Source organism: Syzygium oleosum, unplaced genomic scaffold (assembly GCF_021117445.2).
Source record: "Syzygium oleosum isolate NSW1041296 unplaced genomic scaffold, Sole_v2.1 Sole_v2.27, whole genome shotgun sequence".
Lineage (NCBI taxonomy): Eukaryota > Viridiplantae > Streptophyta > Magnoliopsida > Myrtales > Myrtaceae > Syzygium > Syzygium oleosum.
In genome coordinates, this window is record NW_026607511.1 from 2,833,978 (window position 1) to 2,844,132 (window position 10,155).

The following is a 10,155-nucleotide window of genomic DNA, read 5'->3' on the forward strand; positions in this document are numbered from 1 at the left end:
TTGAATCCGTTTGTTTTTCTCATGCCTATGCTTCTCAAATTGTCCTATGCCTAAAGCACTGTCACGCCCCGGACCCTAACGGGCTCGCGACACCCCTACGACGGTCGTATTAAACGCAATGTCCCAAGACGTGTCGTCGACTCAAACGAAACACCCAACGACATACGCAAGCGGAAGCAGAAATTAGACAACCCCGACAATAAATAATGACCAAGGGATAATATTTGTACAAATCAATAAATGCATTTTATAAATATACTTGGCAGATACAAACAGCATTCATAAAAAGATAACCACAAGCTAGGCCCCAAACAACATAACCACATTCAACAAAAAGGGGCAGTGGTTGGGTAGCCTACTTCACTATACAAAAAAGGGGCATCCACAAGATGGAAAGAAGCATCAAATGCCCGAAGTCACTCCTGGTCTGTTTACCGCACATGACGACTCTCCGTCACTCCAAACCTAAAAATGTTTAACAACGGGAGATGAGATAAATCTCAATAAATAGACAACCTAAACCCCACGTAGGCCAATATGTACCCAGACGAGTCTCAACATGCAATCTAACCATCAACATATCAGAATTTACATAAACATACTTACCTTGCTTCTAATCATGCGCCAACTCTGCATATTAGTCAAATTGCTAAAATACAATAATATCCCAAGAACATATCACAATCGCTCGAGCACCATATACACGTGCATTCATCCAATTCAATCAAGCACATTCCACATGCATGTCCACCCAACTATCCACGACCCGCGTAAACACGCCTCATGTCCTTTCTCACAACCCGCATCAACACGCCTCATGCCCATTCTTACAGCCCGCGTCAACACGCCTCAGGCCCAACTTTCTCCAATGACCCGCGTAAACACGCCTCAGGTCTAACCTGCCTTCCACGACCCGCGTAAACACGCCTCAGGCCATTCAGACAAGCACATATGCCACATTATGCATTCATTTTGAAAGTCAACCATACGACAAACTAACCAACCAATCAAACCCATATTCAAGCATCAACTCATACTTAGATCATCACGAATCAACCCGCCATTCAACGCACTTGGCCCCTCAATCAATCACACCGTCCGTAGACTGCCACAATTCCACCTTCAATGTCTCATCAATTTCGCCCAACAACAACCACAAACTATCACCAATCAAACATTAAATCACACGCAAACAATACCCAACATAGCATAAGTTCCAATACACATACTATCTCAAATTTAGCCACAAATTCAGCCATGAATCGCCCCAAATCATCCCTATCTCCACACACCAAACGTCACCATTTAATCCGCCATTTAAGCCTGTATAGACTCGACAATAACCTCCACAACCAGCAGCAAACGGGCACCCAAACAGCCACCAAAAATGGCTTCGAGCGACCGCCAAATCGGCCCCAACAACTCAGCCAATGACACCCCTAATTAGCCTCTAAATCCACTAAAATTTTCACACTAAACTACCCATAAACAAGTCCAATGATACCCATTGTACTAGGTAGGGTTTAGGGAGTCACTTACCTAAGTTTTGGCCCAAGGAAAACCGGCAAGGGGCCAAAATGGCCCGATGGAGCGGCAGCGGCTCGGCGCTGGCACGGGCGCAATGGGCAAGTTGGCCGGCAATGCTCGGCACAGCCCTCGACCACGGCCCGGGGCTCTAGGCCACGGTTGGGCTGGGCCCAGCCGTGCACGCGGGCGAGCGACCGGGCACCGGTGGATATGGGCGGCGAGGGCTGGACTCGCTCTCGGCCAATGGGGCAGCTGGTCGAGAACTCGGCCACAGCAAGGCGAGCGGCTGGCGAGCTCGGCCATGGCCTGGGCAACGGCCAGGCAACGGCGACGGCTGGGACGGTGACGGGCGAGGGCTGGGCAAGCGCGCGGCCGACGAGCTAGCGAGCTGGTGGGCAAACGACGGGCTAGCGAGCTAGCGGCCGAGCGACGGGCGAGCTAGGCAGCGGAGGGCTCGGCCAAACGAGCGGTGAGCTGGTGGTTGGGCAACGGGCGAGCTAGGCGGCGAAGGGCTTGGCTGAACGAGCGACGAGCGGCCGAGGGCAGGGACGGCGGTTGGACGGCTAGGGGGAAGCTGGGCGGCGGTGGTGGGAGTAGCGGTGGCTGGCACGGCGGCTGGGCAGCGCTGGGCCGCGGCGGCGAGCTGGTGCTCGCGCGGCAAGAAAGAAGGAGAAGTGGGCAGTCAGCCAAGGGGAAAGCGGCTGGACGGACGTTGGCCCTGCGAGCGGCGTGCAGCAGTTGGATGCACGGCAACCTTGGCGCACGATGGTGGCGGGTGGTTCGGGTGGAGGGTAGCACTCACGATGACTTGGGCAGACCGACGACGGGCAGTCGCGAGGCGATGGGCAGTGGCGCGGCTCGGTTGGGGTGGAGCTGAGGTAGTGGCGGCTCGTCGCCGAGAAAGCGGCGTGTGGCGGCGAGTCGACGGCATGCGGTGGCTGGGCGGTGAGCGGGAGGCGAGCGGCTGAGCAGAAGTAGGAGTCGCAGGCAAAGATGAAGGAGGAAGAAGAAGAAAGAAGAAAGAAGAAAGAAGGAAAAGAAAGAGAGAGAAGAGAAAGAAAGAGAGAGGGGAGTAGACCTGTGCATGCAGAGGGGAGGGGGGTGAGTGGACGTGATCGCGGGGGGAGGGGAGTGTCACGCCCCGAACCCCATCGAGCTCGCGACATCCCCTGCTTCTGTCGAAATGATGCGACGTCCCAGGAACGTCGCCGACCCAACACAAACATCAGACCCACATGCGGAAGCGAATAATAAAACCCCGGACAAATAATGACGACAACGGGGTAGAACAACAGAACAATCCAGCAACCACATATTCATACAACACCAAATATACAAACATCATATTACAGACATAAATACAGACTAACATCCTCAGTCACCGTTTAAACAAAAGTTCAAGGGTTTGGTTATCTTAACTTCACTATCGGATAACCCAAGTTATACAACCCCTAAAACACCCTAGGGAAAAACCTAAGGGTCGCCTTCTTCCATTCTCGTCAATCTCTCGGCTTGAATTCTCGGAACTCACTGCAGCCTCCACCGGGCACCAACAAGTAGCTCCCGACTTCCAAAAAGAAAAGGCGCACTTCCGGTTTAGTGGCCTGGTTCGAAAGTGGCGGTTATACAACCGTGAGACGAATCTCAATAAGTGTACAACCCCAAACCCCACGTAGGCACTCACGTACCGCCAGACAAAAACACACATAACACACAACGATCGGCCAAACTAACAATCACATGCGACCCTACCTGGAATCCATCACGCACGTTCCTGCACGTTAGACAATAACACAGCCAACACATCACAGCAAGGAATCACAGACGCGCGCATGCCTTAATTATAAGACAGAAACCACTTGGGCACGTCCCATACCGTGCCTAGCAGTTTCTACCCCATAATTAAGCATCACATCACGCGATACAAACACACTCGCACGCTACTCACACCATGCGTCACTTTCCACAATCCTCTTGCTTGTCTTGCCAAATCCCACTCATTCTCAACCTTTCCACCACTACCGCGCCCGCGTAAAACGCATCAGGCCAACGGTCTTCTGACCTCGTCAGGCATCGTCACCCCGTCGGGCCGGGCATCGTCACCTCGTCAGGGACGGCATCGTCCCGCGTAAACGTACACGCCTCAGGACGGAATCCTACACACACATTCCTTTTACCGCGCCCGCGTAAAACGCATCAGGCCAACGGTCTTCTGACCACGTCAGGCATCGACACCTCGTCAGGCCGGGCATCGTCACCTCGTCAGGGACGGCATCGTCCCGCGTAACGTACACGCCTCAGGACGGACCTTTCCAACCAAACCACATTTCCATATCCTCGTTCCACTCAAACCACACTTACGCACGACCAGTACTCGCACGGCCAAACACAATTCCACCTTGCATGCACATTTCACAATTCACATACCCTTTGCAAATATACATTCTCACCACGCCAGCACACCACACAATCATACACATATAACACGCGATCCCGAAGCACTATCACACATTCTTGGCACGCGAACATATTGTGCAATCGCACTGCCACACCATCACACCTCACGACCACACACGTGACATACACGACCACACGTACACAACCCGAAACACAATCCCAAATCAGCCAACTACCACAAATCGCACAATCACGCACAAATTTCCATTCAAGGCACAATCCCAATAATTAATCGCACAATTTAATTCCGATCAAACCTCAACATCACAGCCCTAATCCAAGCTCCCTAAACCTCAAAATTCTTCGCCTAATCAGTCCGCAACCACCAAATAATCAGTCACTAAAATCAGTCCCGAACAGCCCCTAAAACAGTCACAAATCGCCTAAATCAGGTCCTAAACGAGTCTAGAAATACCCGAGCTCCTAGGTAGTTTTTGGGGGAGACACTTACCCAAAAAGGCGAGACAGAACGGGCCGGGATAGCAGCAGCAGCGGGAGTGGCGGCGCGGCGATGTACGGACAGCGTGAACAGTGCAACCCCGTACGGACGCGGTGAACAGTACCACTTCGTACGGACACTGTACGGACAGGGCTGGGACGGTGGCCGGCGAGGTGCTGGTGACAGCCGCGGCGCCCCGTACGGTCCAGCGTGAACAGTGATTCGTACGGACGGTGAACAGTACCGTACGGACACTGTACGGACGGAGCTGGGCGGCGACGTATGGACGAGGCTGGACGGCTGGGTGTCGACGGAACGGCGATCGGAGCTCCGGCGGTACTGTTTGCAGATCGGGAAAGAGAAAAAGAGAGAAACAAGGCTGTTTTGGACAAAAACCGGGGCTGTGGTGGCTGAACAGGTGAGAGGGAGGTCCAAGGGTGCTTGTGGCGACGGCCAGTGAGCGGCCAATAGCCCGCCGGGCATGCATTCGGCGTGAACAAGACGTAAAATGCAAGAACCGAACTGCAGAACAAGAAATGAAGAAGAAGAAGAATTTTCACGGGGGAAATGACCGAATAGGCTGAGAGGAGAGAGAGAGGGTCTGGTCAAATAGGTCAAAGATAGCTTAGTGGGATCCATGTGTCAATAATCCAAGGGTTTGGACAACTTTGCCCTTGATCCAAGGGCCACCAATTGATCTTATCTAATAATTTAAGGGCCCATTGGTCAATTGTCCCTAACCCAAGGTTGACCAGACCTGGTTTAGCCTAATTGACCTTGGTTAGTCCCCAAATTTTGGTCAAAATTCGGAATAAAGGAAAATAGGCCTAGGGGCATTTTCGTAATTTTCCGATCCCGAACCGAAATTCCAATTTTCGCACATACGTGTTCCATATGTGTGTGGCCAACATAATATGGCGTCGGAATTGCGAAATTCATCGCGCAAGCCCTCGAAAATCCACGTCAAAGTCTCGGGAATAAAATAATATTATTTTTCCAATTTTTGTCGAAATTCCAATTTTTGGCCAAAACCACTCTGAATGTGCGTGGCCACCCCAAAATGACCTTGGCCGCGAAAAATAACCTCAAACGGCCTCCGAATCCAGCCTCGATGCCCACAGGGGCAAAACCGTCATTTTCCGGGTCCCGAACCGAAATCCATTTTTTTTGTAGAAATGGGTGGCCCCAAGGTTGGCCAAGCCAAAAACGTCATCGGCCGTCCAAAATTGTCACTTTCAAAATTCTCGATTCCCGGACCCGAATTCTAAGAAATGACTAAAATCGAGCAATCGCAACTTTAGCTTATCTCTGGCTAACGGGTGGCTCTCTGGAATTACGCGCTCTCGACCCGTGACCGACACTAAGTCAAATCACGTTTAAGTTTACTCCACCCGGGACGACCTCGGTTGTCATATAATTGCGAGGGTCTGTCACTAGTGCCCTTTGGACACGATCAATCAAATAGATCGGTCTCGATTGGCTCAAAACATTCCCTCGTCAATCGATATGGTTGAAGATCGAACCCAGGTCGAGTTCTTTGGTCGTGCGAACTCAATCCCGTAACGGCCCTACCCCTAAGGTTAGCATCCCGTGAATGCGCATTTCCGGGTGAGACCTCACTATAGTGCATTGGTCAAATTCATTTCTTAAATCCCGGGAAAAGGATCGAAAATTCAGACTGTTACAGGGGGTGGTAGGGGTGGACGTGCATGGGCAGGAGCGGGAGAGTGAGAGAGAGAGAGAGAAAGAGAGAGGGAAAGAAAGTCAACCCAATCGAGTACGATCCAACGGCTCATGTTTGAACTCGATGATTGATCTAATGGTCAGGAAAAACCCTAATTATAAATTATGAAAAGGCCAAAAGACACTAAATAAAATCAACCCAGAGGGAGGTCTACTGGTCAAAATCCGCATCCGGTCTAAATTTCACTTTTCACTAATTCAGGGCAATATCGATGCTGGCCACAATAATATCGACATCGTCCAATTAAATTTGTCACGAAACTCTAAGAAATTTGATACACAAGTTCGGGCTCTAAATAACGATCAAATTCAATCGAATGCGATTTTAGTGAAATCTCAAATTTAAAACAACCCGAGAGTGATCAATTCTGGGCGAGATTTAACTATAAGCGCACTGCCGAAATATACGTTTTATAAATCTCAAAAATGGGTCGAAATTCGGAATGTCACAACTCTTCCCCCCTTACAAAAATTTCGTTCTCGAAATTTACAACCCATCCCGAATACTCAAATAAATGGGGGTATTGACGTCGCATCAATTCTTCACTTTCCCATGTTGCACCTTCGATTTCATGATGCTCCCAAATTACTTTGACCATCGGAATTGTCTTGTTCCGCAACACTCGTTCCATTCTGTCCTCGATCCTTACTGGCCTTTCCACGTACGACACTCTGTCGTCCACGTCTATTTCTTCGTAATTCAGCACGTCGGCCGGATCCAGTTCATATTTCCTTAACATAGATACTTGGAACACATTGTGAACTTGGGACAAATTTGGCGGCAGCGCGAGACGATAGGCCAAAGTGCCGATTTTCTCTAAGACCTCGAATGAACCTGTATACCTTGGGCTCAACTTTCCTTTTTTGCCAAACCATGACAAGCCTCTTATCGGCGACACTTTAAGGAAAACGTGGTCCCCCACTTGAAATTCTAAAGGCCTACGTCTTTGGTCTGCATAATTCTTTTGGCGGCTCTGAAAGGTCTTAAGCCTGTCCCATATCACCTAAACTGCTTCGACGGACTGCTGAACTAACTATGGACCCGTGATGCTCTTCTCATCAACTTCATCCCAACACACGGGTATTCTACAAGCTCTGCCATACAGCGCTTCGAACGGTGCCATTCTAATACTCTACTGATAGCTATTGTTGTAAGCAGATTCAACCAAATGCAACTGTTCCTCCCAATTACCCTTAAAATCCAACACACATACTCGCAGCATATCTTCCAAAGTCTGAATCGTCCTCTCAGACTGGCCATCCGTCTACGGATGATAGGCCGTGCTAAACTGTAACTTCGTTCCTAATGCCGTATAAAGACTTTTCCAAAAGGCGGTAGTAAACTTAGGATCACGATCTGAAGTAATTGTCACTGATACTCCGTGTAGACGAACTATTTGTCGCGCGTACAAATTGGCATACCTTTCCAAGGCGAAATCCTTTCGCACCGGCAGAAAATGTGCTGACCTTGTCAATCGATCATCTACCACCCAAATTGAATCATGACCTCTCCGACTCCTCGATAATACCATTACAAAGTCCATTGTGATGTGTTCCCATTTCCACTCAGGGATTTCCAATGGCTGCAACATTCCACCCGGTTTGCAATGTTGCGCCTTCACTTGTTGACATGTTAAATACTTGGCCACGTGCTTGGCTACATCCACTTTCATGCCATTCCACCAATAATGCTGCCGTAAATTCTGATACATTTTCGTACTACCCCGGTGAATACTGTAGTTACTACGGTGAGCTTCTGACAAAATCTCCTCCTTAAGCTCTGCATCATCGGGCATACACAACCGTCCACGGAACTTCAGAATCCCATCCTCGGATACCTGAAAATCTGGTTTCCTTTTTGTGGCATCCATTTTCAGAATTTTCTGAATCTCCGGGTCCGTTGATTGTAAAGCCTTAATCTTAGTTTGGATTTCTAATTCAATCCTCAATGCGGCAAGTAAACTTGAGAAATGACTCACTTCGAACTTAAACTCCGAATCTCGAACTCCTTCCAATAGAGTCCATTCCTTGACCATCATATGCGCGATGCTCGATTTTCGACTTAGCGCATCTGCTACTTTATTAGCCTTTCCGGGGTGATACAGAATATCGCAGTCATAGTCCTTAAAGAGTTCCATCTAACGACGCTATCTCATGTTCAATTCTTTTTGGGAAAACAAGTACCTTAAACTTTTATGGTCCGCATAAATCTGAAAATTCTCCCCACATAGGTAATGCCTCCAAATCTTGAGGGCGAAGATAATCGCGGCCAATTCCAAGTCGTGAGTCGGATAATTCAGTTCATGCGGTCTTAATTGCGCGATACGTATGCCACCACTCTTCCGTGTTGCATTAACACGCATCCTAGTCCCTTTAGTGACATATCACTATTGATCTCATATCCTCCCGGACCTGACGGGATTGTCAACACTGGCGCAGTCGTTAATCTCTACTTTAACTCTTGGAAGTTCCTTTCACACTTATCCGTCCATTCAAACCTCATTTCCTTCTTTAGTAACCGCTTCAACGGTGTCGCTAGTGCCGAAAACCGTTCCGCGAAGCGTCTGTAATAACCTGCCAGACTTAAGAAGCTCCGAACCTCGGTTACCGTTGTCGGTCTCGGCCAATTCGTGATTGCTTCGATCTTTGCCGGGTCAACCGCAATTCCTTCTCCGGATATCACATGTCCTAAGAATGCCACTCGATGAAGTCAGAATTCGCACTTACTAAACTTAGCGTAGAGTGCATGTTCCCTTAAAGTCCGTGGAACCTTTTCTAAATGTAACTCATGCTCGGTGGAACTCTTTGAGTATACCAACATATCGTCTATGAACACGATTACGAATTGGTCCAAAAATTCATTGAATACCCGATTCATTAAATCCATAAAGGCGGCAAGGGCATTGGTCAATCCGAACAGCCTCACCGTAAACTCATAGTGCCCATATCTCGTCCTAAATGTCGTCTTCGGCACATTCTCCTTCTTAATCCTCAATTGGTGATAACCAGTCCTTAAGTCGATCTTAGAAAATTCCGATGCCTCTTGTAACTGGTCAAACAGGTCATCAATCCTTGGCAACGGGTACTTATTCTTAATGGTCACCTGATTCAGCTGTCCGTAATCGATGCACAATCTCAATGATCCATCCTTCTTCCTCACGAATAATACCGGCGCTCCCCATGGAGACGCACTCGGACGAATAAAGCCTTTATCCAACAATTTCTGCATCTGAACCTTCAATTCCTTCAATTCTGACAGTGACATTCTATAGGATGTTTTCAAGATCGATTCTGTCCCTGGGGCTAACTCAACCACAAGCTCCACTTCTCTATCAGGTGGCAATCCCGGAAATTCTTGAGGAAAGACATCGGGAAAACTATATACCTCAGTTGTGCCCTCTAGCCTTGGTTCCTCAACCAACAAGTTAACCGCAAGATAATTATCTTTCTACACCTCAAAGACAAAGCTCCATCCATCCAATTTCAATCCAATGGTTTCCCAAAGTAAATCACCCATGTTCTTTACAAAATCCAAAATTTCCAATCGATAACTCATTTATCCAAATCTTGTCAAAGGATATCATCAGTAATTCCAAAATACATAAACTGATTGCGTCAATTTACCATGAGCAATTATATATCTTACATGACCATTCAAATCTAAAATTTCCAAAAATCACTTCTAATACACCAAATATCCTTACACATCGCATTAGACCCTTAAGACAAGTCATCCACTTCCTTCCCAGCCACAACTTACACTTTTCCTTACGCCCGTAGTTGATTTTGATTATTCGGTGGAGTAGCTCCCGCTTGATGTCCTACTCGCGGTTGCCACGATTGTATCGGCGGCCTAACCTGTCAGTTCGGGCAGTTTCTTACTTGGTGACCTCGCCCACCACATCCAAAGCATACTCCACCCTTACTCGGGCAAGGCCCATTTCCGTGTCTTCTCCCACAAACTCGACAAGTCATATTCGAATGGTGAG

The 10,155-nt window shown here is 48.5% G+C and overlaps 1 long non-coding RNA gene across 1 annotated transcript; it reads right to left on the minus strand.

The window, feature by feature from the left end:
• Window positions 1-223: 223 nt before the first annotated feature.
• On the minus strand, window positions 224-1,617 carry LOC130135058 (uncharacterized). Its single transcript, XR_008814537.1, has 2 exons — window positions 1,540-1,617; window positions 224-465 (listed from the first exon to the last, which is right to left on the minus strand). It is a non-coding gene; the product is annotated as an uncharacterized LOC130135058 (long non-coding RNA).
• Window positions 1,618-10,155: the final 8,538 nt, after the last annotated feature.